At 43.0% G+C, this 12,500-nt stretch overlaps 1 protein-coding gene across 1 annotated transcript in view; it reads left to right on the top strand.

The window, feature by feature from the left end:
* btv (dynein cytoplasmic heavy chain beethoven) overlaps positions 1–12,500 on the top strand; it is a 182,890-nt gene that overhangs the window by 138,109 nt on the left and 32,281 nt on the right. The window lies entirely within an intron of this gene.

Raw genomic sequence — 12,500 nt, forward strand, 5'->3', positions numbered from 1 at the left:
CATCATAATTATTATTATTGTTTTTATTAGTTATTAATATTTTTATTATTATGATTTCAGTTGTTAATATCGTTGTTATTATCATTATTATTATTATTATTATTATTTTCGTATAATGAATTGCTGCAGACTTTTAGCTCAGTACAGAAGAGAACCCGAATTTTTTAACTCTATTTCGGGGACGGAGGACCCCCATTCGGTCGTTAGCCCCCCTCCCCCCCCTTCGGTGAAATGCCTAAGCAATAATACCAATTGGAGACCTTATGGTCCATACAGAGGCTGCATGCGGACAACTAAAATAATGAACATTAAAGTAAGGAGGCAAAGCAGGCGAAAGAAGCAAGTCATCTAGATATTTCGTAGCATTTTTTTTCTTTGGGTTTTCCACGCTACAACAGGTTCTAGAAAACGAAGTGACTAACTCAAAGAGCCCCCCCCCTTTTTTTTTTTTTTTTTTTAGGAAGGGTGAGCGGGGAGTCGGAGAGGGGCACGTCCCTTGGTGCTGCGACACGTCACCCGTTTCCAAAACTCTCCTTGAAGCTTCAAGGGCGACTGTCAGCTTACATTTTACGCCCGCTTCTCGGGAAGGCTCACAGGAACCCGCCCACACATGCACACACGTATACACGCACACATACACACACGTATACACGCACACATACACACACAGTCTTCGTATTTACTTCCTCTCTCTCTCTCTCTCTCTCTCTCCTACCTAACACCTCTCTCTCTTTCCTTTTCCCTCTCTCATCCTCGCTCTCTCTCCCTCCCACCATCACCCTCTCTCTCTCTCTCTCTCTCTACCTCCCTCTCTCCCCACTCTCTCTCTCTCCCCACTCTCTCTGTCTTCCTCTCCTCCATTCTCTCTCGCTTTCTTCCTCTCTATTCCAAGAAGAGTCCAACCCACGCATTTCAAGAAGATCCAGATCAGGTCTTGGGGGGGAGGGGAGAGGGGGAGGTTATTGGGGGAAAGGAAGGGGCTGGGAGTTAAAGGGGGGATAGATGGGTGAGTAGGGAATTGGGGGCCGTCAGACGATTTTATTCATCTCTGTGATATCCCCCACACACACACACACACGATGACGTAATTATATCCGCTTTTGGTTGTTATGTCAGAGCGGGCAACCGCATTTGAAAGTGGAGGCGTCCAGTTAATTATTTTTGATGCTAATAGATGGCGTGGGAGGAGCAATTTCCCATAGTAAACGTGTGTTTAATTTATTTCATTCGTTTTATTATGATATATATATATATATATATATATATATACATATTCGTACTTTTTTACATTGAATTTATGTATATATTTTTCCAGTTTTATTCTTATTCTTTTATTCGTTTTATTATAGTATGATATATATAATATATATAATATACATATATATACATGTATATATACAGTATGTATATATATATATATATATATATATATATATATTTTTTTTTTAATATATATATATATATATATATTTCTGGGGCACAGGTTTTCTCTAAGGCAATTCTGGTTGAAATCAACTGCAGTAGTTGCTTTAACAATCTTCAAGACTGTATTCTTTAATCTGGAGAATACTTTCCTATTAGCAACTGAGAGGGACTGGAAGTAGTCATTCATGACTCAAAAGAATATACGCAGTGTATGCCAACTGATATATTTTTGCATAGTAATAGTATTCAACAACTCTTGACTCAACAGTTGACACAACTATTGAGTCAATAGTTGTTCAATACTATTACTATGCAAAAATATATCAGTTGGCATACACTGCGTATATTCTTTTGAGAGTCATGAATGACTACTTCCAGTCCCTCTCAGTTGCTAATAGAAAAGTATTCTCCAAATTAATGAATACAGTCTTGAAGATTGTTAAAGCAACTAGTGTCAGTTTGATTTCAACCATAATATTTAAATATATACCATATTATATATACATGTATATGAGTATATATATATATATAAACACATATCTATACATGTATATATATATTAAATATATATAACACATATATATACAAGTAATAAAATTCTATAAATATACACATATATACATTGTATATATATATATATATACATATATACATGTATATATATATCTATATATACATATATATAACATGAATATAATACTATATCATACTATATATATATATACATGTATATATATATATACATATACATGTATATATATATATATATGTATATGTACATTTTATAATAAATTTTATATAGTTTTATGTATATATTTTTCAGTTTTATTCTACCTTAATCTTTTATTCGTTTTATTATAGTATATATATATTTTTTCGTACTTTTTATATTAAAATTTATATAATTTTATGTATATATTTTTTCAGTTTGATATAATTTTAATTTTGTTTTTCTTACATTGTCCTTACAAAAATATAAGGAAAAGTAATCATGATGAAATATCAGACGAAGAACGAAAGAAAATGGATTTAATTTAACGAAAAACAATAGAAAATGGGAGACAGGAGAAGACTCGATTACTAATTTTTAGACAAATTTAACGTTTTTTTTTATTATTTGATTTTATTCGCTTGCTTGTTCGTTTTCAATTTAATAAATTTTCATTTTATTTGTGTATTTTCTATGTTTTTCATTCCATGTTTATTTGTATGTATTAATATTTTTTATTATATTAGTGTTAATATTAATTAATTTATTTGTATCTACATCATTATTTACCTATTATTCGTCTACATTTAGTGGAGAAAATTCCATATTCGTAAAAGAATATGAGACGCCGGTCCGTAGGGGTAAAATAACCTAACCAAGTAAAATAAATAAATGAATAAATAAATAATTTAAGAAGAGAGAAAGAGAGAGAGAGAGAGAGACTGAGAGACTATAGGCCCAGTACATAGTATGTGTGCGTGTGTGTGTGTGTCTGTGTGTGTGTGTGTGTGTATGTGTGTGTTGGGGAAGAGGGGAATTTCGGTTCAACAAGTCTTTAGAATCGGACAAAGCCTTTCCCCTCTTTTCTCTCTCCCTCACTTCCCCTCACTCCCCTCACTCCCCTTTTTGTTCTTGCATCTAAACACTTCAAGCTCTCTTCTCTCTCTCTCTCTCTCTCTCTCTCCCCCTCTCTCTCTCTCTCTCTCTCTCTCTCTCGCTCTCTCTCTCTCTCATAGATCCTGTTGACTTATCTCACGCCTTCCGTACCTGGTGGTACCGTTTCTTTTGGTGGGAAGTGAGAAACCTCTGGTAGGGCGAGCCCTGTCAGTTTTTTTAAGGCCGATGTTTGGGTCGCCCCCCTGCCTAGCCAGGGCTATCGGGAACCGACGCAAGAAGCGGGTCCTAGGAATCGAACTCATGACCAGCTGCTCATGAGTTCGACACCGGCTCCACTGTGTATTTTTTGTGCAAAGTAAAGACCGCTTAGAAAATATGTAAAATATCAATCAATTTGGGTTATGTTCATACGTGAACATACATGTATATAGACATACACACACACATACACACACACACACACACACACACACACACACACACCGGTCACACACACACACATACACACACACACACACACCTCGTGGTTAGAGTTCTCGCCTGCCACTACGGCTGTCCGGGTTCGACTCCCGTCCAGTTGGGAGTGTGTGTGAGTGTAAGGTCACAGCATTACCCATAGATCGGTTATACGAGCTCTGAGCTCTCATCCGGGAGGTTACTAACTGTCGATCACGAGTCCAACATGTGATCCAAGACCATGGTGAATCTCGCACACACACACACACACACACACACACACACACACACACACACACACACACACACACATACCATGAGAATAGATCAACTGTGTATACTACTAATATTAGGTAAATGCAGGGAGAGGGAGAGAGAGAGAGAGAGAGAGAGAGAGAGAGAGGCTAAGGGGGGGGTTGATTAGGAACACCAATTGAGGAACGACAAGTTTCGAGGTCCTCCTCGAAAGTCTCGAGATCGTGCTCGAAAGTCTCGAAGTCAGATCGCCAGCAGTAAACACTCCACAAGTTGTCAAAGGAACTCTGTCGCCAGCGGCCCCCCCCCCCTTCACCACGCTGACACACTTCGCATATTTTATTCTGGCTAAGAACAGACGATTTCATGTAATCCAGAGGACGGTTTGTGAGGTTCAGGGACGGGGGGGTCGCGACCAATTGCTGCTATTTTCAAATTGGGGTCTCCCTTCCTCCACTTGATAAGAATGAAGGAGATTGCAAGAGACCAAAAGGCCTACACTAGGTCTCTTGCTTAAAATTGTCTCGTGAGAATGAGTGGGAGAGAGGGGGAGAGAGGGAGACTGCATATGTGATTCACCATGGTCTTGGATCACGTGTTGGACTCGTGATCGACAGCTATTTCCCTCCCGGAAGAGAGAACAGAGTTCATATATGACCGATCTATGGGTAATGTTGTGACCTTACATGCACACACACACACCCAACTCCCCGCCCACGAGAGTTTGAGTATCGACTCGCAGCGCAGCGATACTGAAATTATTTCAGCCCTGGGCGGGATTCGAACACGGACCGCTGTAGCAGCAGATGCGAATAATACCACTGCGCCGTCGAGTCGTGTGTGTGTGTGCGTATGTGTGTGTGTGTGTGTGTGTGTGTGTGTGTGTGTGTGTGTAATAGCCAGAATAAATTAGTTGGAGTGCGTCACCGTACCCTGTGACATGTTTAGCTTCGTTACAGTATCGCGCACCTTTTCCAAGTCCATAAAAGTTTGGCCCTGACGGTCTGCAAATGACGCGTATGTCTTTTTCAATGACGAGGTAATGATCCGTTTGACTTTTCTCTCTCTTTCTCTCTCCTAGAGAGAGAGAGAGAGGTAAAGAGAAAGAAAAATATCTTTTGTTTGTCCTCCAACATGGAATCCTCCCCCCCTTTTTTTTTTCTCTCTCCTTTTTCTTGTCAATTAAAGGGCTTTCGTCCAAACTTTTCCTCTGCTCTGGAATGGTAATGAACTCGGGCTTGTCTCTGATGATCTTTACGCGTACAATACACGAATGGAAGTGTTTACAAGAGGTATACACGTGGGTTCCCGTGCCTTGTAAATGCCTTGGGGGGTTAAAAAGTGTAATGAGAAATAGACATTTGGGAATGGATGCTGAGAGGAGATTGTATGAAGGGTTGATTGTGACGACAGCATTGTATGGGGCAGAAACGTGGAACATAAGAGAGGAAGAGTTTGAATGTGTTTGAGATGAAATGCCTGAGAAGTATGGTGGGGGTTACTAGGCTGGATAGAGTGAGAAACGAGGAGGTGAGGAGGAGAGCTGGGATGGAAAGGGAGTTGGGAGATAGGGTTGATGAAAGAGTATTAGGATGGTTTGGACACATAGAAAGAATGAGTGAAGAAATGTTAGTAAAAGATGTGTGGAAGGCAGAGGTGTAGGGAGTGAATATGAGAGGGCGACCAAGAATGAGATGGATGAATGGGGTAAAAGGGGCATAACAAAAGAGAGGAATGTCTGTTGAGGAAGGAAGGAAGAAGACAGAAGATTGAGGTGAATGGAGACGGGTTGTGTATGGATGATGCTGTGATGCATGGAAGGGAGTGGGTGGGGAATGGTGGGTGAGGGAGTATGTGTGAATGATAATTTGACGCAGCCCGAAGGGATTTCTCCTCGTCTTCTCTTTTTCTACACGAGGGGACGGAGAAGGGGGGGCGGTCACCGATTTAATGAAGCGGCCTTGATGTGGATGTGCTGTGTCTTGCTGCATTGCTTCTGACCCAATACAATGGGCGAGATGCAGGGATGACCCGTCATCCTGCAGGAGTTAAGAAAAGAGGGAGTGAGGGGTGGTGAATGGGAGTGGAGTACATGAGGATGGAACGAGTGGGAGTGGAATTATGCCTTTGACTTTAGCTACCTCCCTTTTAAGGGGGAAAATCCCTTGGTATATGTGTGTATGTATTGTTATATCTATATTTTTTTAGCCTATTGTGCCTTTATCAACCCCCAAAAATCTTCCTTATCAATTGCGTCAATTTCTTTAGTCAACCTGAACACAGTAGATATGTCATCTCTCTTCTAATAGAGGTTCAGTTTCTATTATTGACTTTTCATCCCATTTCACCTCTCTACAGTTAAATTCACACGTTACGATTATATTTCAAATTTCTTCGATCCTTTCCTGTAAATGAAAAAAGTAGGATCAATAACTTTCATATTTAATATTTCATCTTTATCATCATCGCGTAAGACATTAACCCCCATTATCTCATTCTCCATATCTGTTATCTCTCTTTATCCGTTTTGTCTCTTCTCTCCTTTCTCTAGAATTCCGATTCTCATGGTCTCAAATGAATGATCATTTCATCTTTATCATCATCCTGGATTACTTTAAACCCCATTATCTCAATCTTCTCATGTTTCTCAATTAAATGTCAGCAAATGGTCACATTTGGTTCATTTGCTCACAAGAAGGTCGGTCTTTTCTGTCCTTTCTAGGGTCCTGTGTGTGTGTGTGTGTGTGTGTGTGTGTGTGTGTGTGTGTGTGTGTGTGTGTGTGTGTGTTTGTGTGTGTATGTGTGTGTGTTTGTGACTGTAAGGTACATGAACGTTCAAATCTTATACAAATACTTAAATTTCTGTTTTATGTCTTCGTATCATCCTTGCTTCAATCTTCTCCCCCCTTTTTCCCTCCACCTCCTCCTCCTCCCCCCTCCCCATCTCCTTTTTTCTCCCCCCCCTCCATCCACCTCCTCCCCTTTTCACTTCCACCTTCTCCCCTCTTCTCCTTCCCTCTCCTCCTTCTGCCTTCCCCTTCATTCTTCCGATTCCTACCTCTCCTCCTTCCTCCTCCTCTTCCCCCTTCTCCTTCCGACTCTTCCCCCTCCTCCTTACGACTCCTCCCCCTCCTCCTCCCCTCCTCCTCCCCTCCTCCCGCCTCCCCTCCTCCCGCCTCTTTCCTCCTCCCCCTCCCCTCTTTCCTCCTATTCCCCTTCCTTCCTCCTTCTTTCATCCTCCTTCCTCCTCCCCCACTCCTTCCTCTCCACCTTCTGCCTCCTCCCTCCTCCTTCTGCCTCCCCCATCCTACCCTCTCCGTCCCCCCTCTTTTCTCCCCTTCTTCCCCTCCCCCTCCTTCCTTATATTATCCTTCTCTTCTCTTTGTCTTCTTGTCTCCTTTTCTTTCTCCTTTCTATTTGTCCTCTTCTCCTTTTTCTCTCTCACTCTCACTCTTTAACTCTCACTCTCTTCTCTCTCTCTTTATCTTGGGGTCTCTCCTCTCTCCTTCTCTCTCGACCTCTCTCTCTTTTCGTCGCAATCCATATTCTCTCTCTCTCTCCTCCGTTCCTCCCGTCTCTTTCTTACCCTCCCACTTGTCTCCTTTCTCTGTCATCTCTCCCCATTTTCTCGTCTCACCCTTCTCTCTCCTCTACCCCTCCTCCGCTCCCTCCCCTCCCCTCCTCCTCACTCCTCTCACCCCTTTCCCCTCCCTCCTCCTCCCCGCCAACCCCTTCCCCCCGCCTCTCCTTCCCCTTTCAACCCCTCCCCTCCCTCCTTCCCCCTCCTCCTCCCTCCTCCCCCCTCCCCCCTCCCCCTCTGCCCCTCCCACCCCTTCCCCTTTCACCCCTTCCCCTCCCTCCTCCTCCCCCTCTCACCCCTTCCCCTCCCTCCTCCTCCCCCTCTCACCCCTTCCCCTCCCTCCTCCTCCCCCTCTCACCCCTTCCCCTCCCTCCTCCTCCCCCTCTCACCCCTTCCCCTCCCTCCTCCGATTGCCTCCATCCCCCCTTCCTCTCCCCTTCCCCCCTCCCCCTTCTGTCCCAGGCCGAAGACAAATCATCTGAAATTAACGAAGGAAAGTTACTCGCCTCCTCTGGGGAATAGGTCAGGAAGAGCAGGGGAGGAGGAGGAGGAGGAGGAAGAAGAAGAGGAGGAGGAAGAAGAAGAGGAGGAGGGTAGAAGAGGTGTAGGTGGAGGGGAGGGGAGGGGAGGGGGTTGAATATCGGAGAGGACGAGGGGAGTGGGAGGAGGTGGAAGAGGGGTAGGTGGAGGGGAGGAGGGTGGAGAGGTAGATAAGGAAGGGGAGGAGGAGGAGGGGAGGGGAAGAGGGGTAGGTGGATGGGGAGGAGAATGGTGAGGGGGAGAGGGAAGGGGAGGAGGAGGAGGGGAGTGGGAGTGGGAGGTGGAGAGGCGTAGGTGGAGGGGAAGGAGGAAGGGATAAAGAGGGGAGTGGGAAAGGGTGGAAGAGGGGAGGTGGAGGAGGAAGGGGAGGGGGTGGAAGAGGGGGAAAAGGTGGAAGGGGATGGGAGTAATGATAGTAACAGTATTACCAAAGGTAATGGTAGAGGGAGTGGGAGGGAGGGAGGGAGGGAGGGAGAGAGAGGGAAGAAGGAGAAGGAGGGAGAGGTTGAAAGAGAGGGAGATAGGTGGAGACATACACATACACACACACGTACACAAACACACGCACACACGTACAAAAACATACACACACACACGTACACACACACACACACACACGTACACAAACATACACACACACACACACACACACACACGTGTCATACAATTTTATACCACACGAAAGGAACCCACCTCTCAGCAAGGCTTACATACAAAGTGGCCTTGAATCATACTTGACATCAGTACTAGTCCCCCATGGAAAAAGAAAAAAGAAAAAAATCCCAACTAAAAAAAAAATCCCCAACTAAAAAAAAATCCCCAACTTAAAAAAAAAAATCCCCAAAAAATCCTAACTTAAAAAAAAAAAAAAAAAAAAAATTGCGACCGAGGAAGGAGTGGGAGGGCGGAGAGGGAAGGTCATCGAGCCGCGTACTCTGTATCCAAAAGCAAATTCAGTTTTATGCTTAGTCAAACACTATTGATGGGGCGTGGAGATTGGGTCCAACGGATTCATCAACCACAATTACCGCCACGTCGGCATCAATTTCTACCACTTCTCGCCATCCCCCTCCTCTTCCTCCTCTCTCTCCTCTTCCTCCTCCCTCTATCTTCTTCCTCCCCCTCCTCCTCCTCCGCTTCCCTCTCCTCTTCCTCCTCCCCTTCCTCTTCCTCCCCCTCCTCCTCCCTCTATCTTCTTCCTCCTCCTCCCTCTCCTCTTCCTCCTCCTCCCTCTCCTCTTCCTCCTCCTCCCTCTTCTCTTCCTCCTCCTTCTCCCTCTCCTCTCACTCCCCTCCTTCTCCTCTTCCTCCTCCTCCCTCTATCTTCTTCCTCCCCTCCTCCTCCGCTTCCCTCTCCTCTTCCTCCTCCCCTTCCTCTTCCTCCCCCTCCTCCTCCCTCTATATTCTTCCTCCTCCTCCCTCTCCTCTTCCTCCTCCTCCCTCTCCTCTTCCTCCTCCTCCCTCTCCTCTTCCTCCTCCTCCCTCTCCTCTTCCTCCTCCTCCCTCTCCTCTTCCTCCTCCTCCCTCTCCTCTTCCTCCTCCTCCCTCTTCTCTTCCTCCTCCTTCTCCCTCTCCTCTCACTCCCCTCCATCTCCTCTTCCTCCTCTTCCCTCTCCTCTTCCTCCTCCTCCCTCTCCTCTTCCTCCTCCTCCCTCTCCTCTTCCTCCTCCTCCCTCTCCTCTTCCTCCTCCTCCCTCTCCACTTCCTTCTCCTCCCTCTCCTCTTCCTCCTCCTCCCTCTCCTCTCACTCCTCTTCTCCTCTTCCTCCTCATGATTTATGTTCATCTTACTTCTTTCTCGATTTTTCCAATTTGCGTTTCTACTCCTACGCCATATAAGGATTTGTCCGATCGACTGATACCCTCTTTTCATTTTTACATTTATTTTTATATTTTTTATTGATTCATTTATTCCTTTTTTATTTCTTTATCTATTCATTTATTTCACCCTTCCTCCGTCATACTTAAGTTAATTAAATGTCATTTTCTCATCTATTTACACCCCAGTGATCGATTACTTTAATGAGAAACACGGCCTGACGTCATGTCGCATTATGTAATGAACCGTTAAGACGTCGTGTCATTTTTTACGAGAAAAACGTTATGACGTCAAGTCGTTCTTGACGAGAAAAACGTTATGACGTCAAGTCGTTCTTGACAAAAACACGTTATGACGTCGAGTTGTTCTTGACGAGAAAAACGTTATTACGTCAAGTCGTTGTTGAAAAAAACGTTATGACGTCAAGTCGTTCTTGACGATAAAAACGTTATGACGTTAAGTCGTTCTTGACGATAAAAACGTTATGACGTCAAGTCGATCTTAACGAGAAAAAAATATGACGTCAAGCCTTCAAATCCCGCTAAACGAATGAAACGTTATGACGTCAAGTCTCGCGTAAGGAGAAAAACGTTATGACGTCAAGACTTCAAATCCCGCTTATCGAATGAAACGTTATGACGTCAAATCGTTCCACTTCACGAGACGACATGACGTCACGTCTGTTATTGTCATTCCTTTGGAGAATTCTTCGTTTCCTCATGAAAAGAATAATAATGTCTGGAGATTTTTCTTTTAATATTGTCGTCATTTGTCGACAAGATGAGGTCCGATTTTCTTGCAAAATTGCAAACAATTGTAATACGTACGGCACTCAGAATCATGTGACGTGTGACGTATTTCAAGCCCGTGACATAATGATGGTGATGAAGATGATGATAATGATGATAGTGGTGATGATGATGGTGGTGGTGACAGTGATAATGATGATGATGGTGATAGTGATGGTGATGGTGGTGATAGTGATGATGATGATGATGATGGTGGTGATAGTGATGATGATGATGATGAGGGTAGTGATAATGATGATGGTGGTGGTGGCAGTGATAATGATGATGATGATAGTGATGATGGTGACATTGATGGTGATTATGATTGTGGTGATAGTGATGATGGTGCTGGTGGTAGTGATGATGATGATAGTGATGATGATGGTGGTGATACTGATGATGATGATGGTGCTGGTGGTAATGATGATGGTAATGATAATATTGTGGTTTCAAGTTTCACAGACAAGAAACCCGCAACCCCACAGCGGATGTCAACTATCCTTAGGCCTTCTCAAAAATTCTTTTCACATACATTACCGGTTTATACTGAAAAAGGGGATCAGTCGCCGGTTGGGTCCAGTCCGGGGACCGAATGTCAGTCCCTCGGGGCTGCACCTGATGGAGGAGAGGGCCTTGATGGGATATGAAGACGAGGGAGCTGATATCCAATGTCCGTCCTTCAGATACACAAATTGAATAAAATCGCCAATCGACATTTCTTTGTCAAAACGAAAATTTCGTTGTGTATTTGAGTGAGAAAGAAAATTATTTATATTAATATACGTAAATATATTTTATTTATATGAAAAAATCGTAGAAAATAATTATGAATAGATTATTGATAATTAAATGTAGAGAAGTTGATAAGAAATATGTTAATAAAATTTAATAAAAATTGTATTAATGTACGGGTACATTATGTAAACAAAAATTGTAATAATAATATTAGATTATAGAAAATAAGATACACAAATAAATAACAGAAATACCTTTGTAAACTTAAATGGAAATGTGTGCATGTATGTATATATGTATGTATGCATGTATGTATGCGTTTGTATGTATGTATGCTTATTGTGTTTGTATATATGATTGTGCATGTATGTAAACATGTATATATGTATGTATGCATATATGTATGTAGGTATGCGTTTGCATGTATGTATGCTTATGTATGTTTGTAGGTATATATGTATGTATGTGTGTGTATATATGTACGTTTCCATGTATGTATGTATGTATGTAAATTAGTATGTATGTATATAGAGAGACAGGTGGGTTGGTTACATGCTAATGGTATGCTGGCCCCCCTGGCGGCGGATTTCAAAGTAATATGGAAATGTGGGCAACGCTCACGAGACTGGGAACGCGCCAACGTATATATACATATATATATATATATGTATATATATATATATATGTGTGTGTGTATATATATGTATTATATATATATATGTGTGTGTGTATATATATGTATTATATATATATATAATGTGTGTGTGTGTATATATATATATGTGTGTGTGTGTGTATATATATATATATTAATATATTTAGGGCTTGTGTCTAAGACTGAAGGAATGCATATCATAGACTTGGTGTGTCTATTTTTGCATATGTGTACTCGTTATGAACACACACACATACACTTGATGGCGCAGTGGTAGAGTTCCCGGCCGCCACTACGGCGGCCTGGGCTCGAATCCCACCCAGGGCTGAAATAATTTCAGTATCGCTGCACTGCGAGTCGTTACTCCAACTCTCGTGGGCGGGGAGTTGGGGTACGTGTGTGCGTATAAGGTCACTGCATTACCCATAGATCGGTCATTTACGAGCTCTGTTCTCTCTTCCGGGAGGGAAATAGCTGTCGATCACGAGACCAACACGTGATCCAAAGACCATGGTGGTGAATCACATACACACACATACACGCACGCACATATATACACGCACGCATGTATACACACCTTTGAGCTCTCATCCGGGAGGGTAACGTGTCGATCACAAAACCAACACGTGATCCAGGACTATGG

This window comes from Oratosquilla oratoria, chromosome 15, assembly GCF_046742065.1.
Source record: "Oratosquilla oratoria isolate Oo_2021 chromosome 15, ASM4674206v1, whole genome shotgun sequence".
Lineage (NCBI taxonomy): Eukaryota > Metazoa > Arthropoda > Malacostraca > Stomatopoda > Squillidae > Oratosquilla > Oratosquilla oratoria.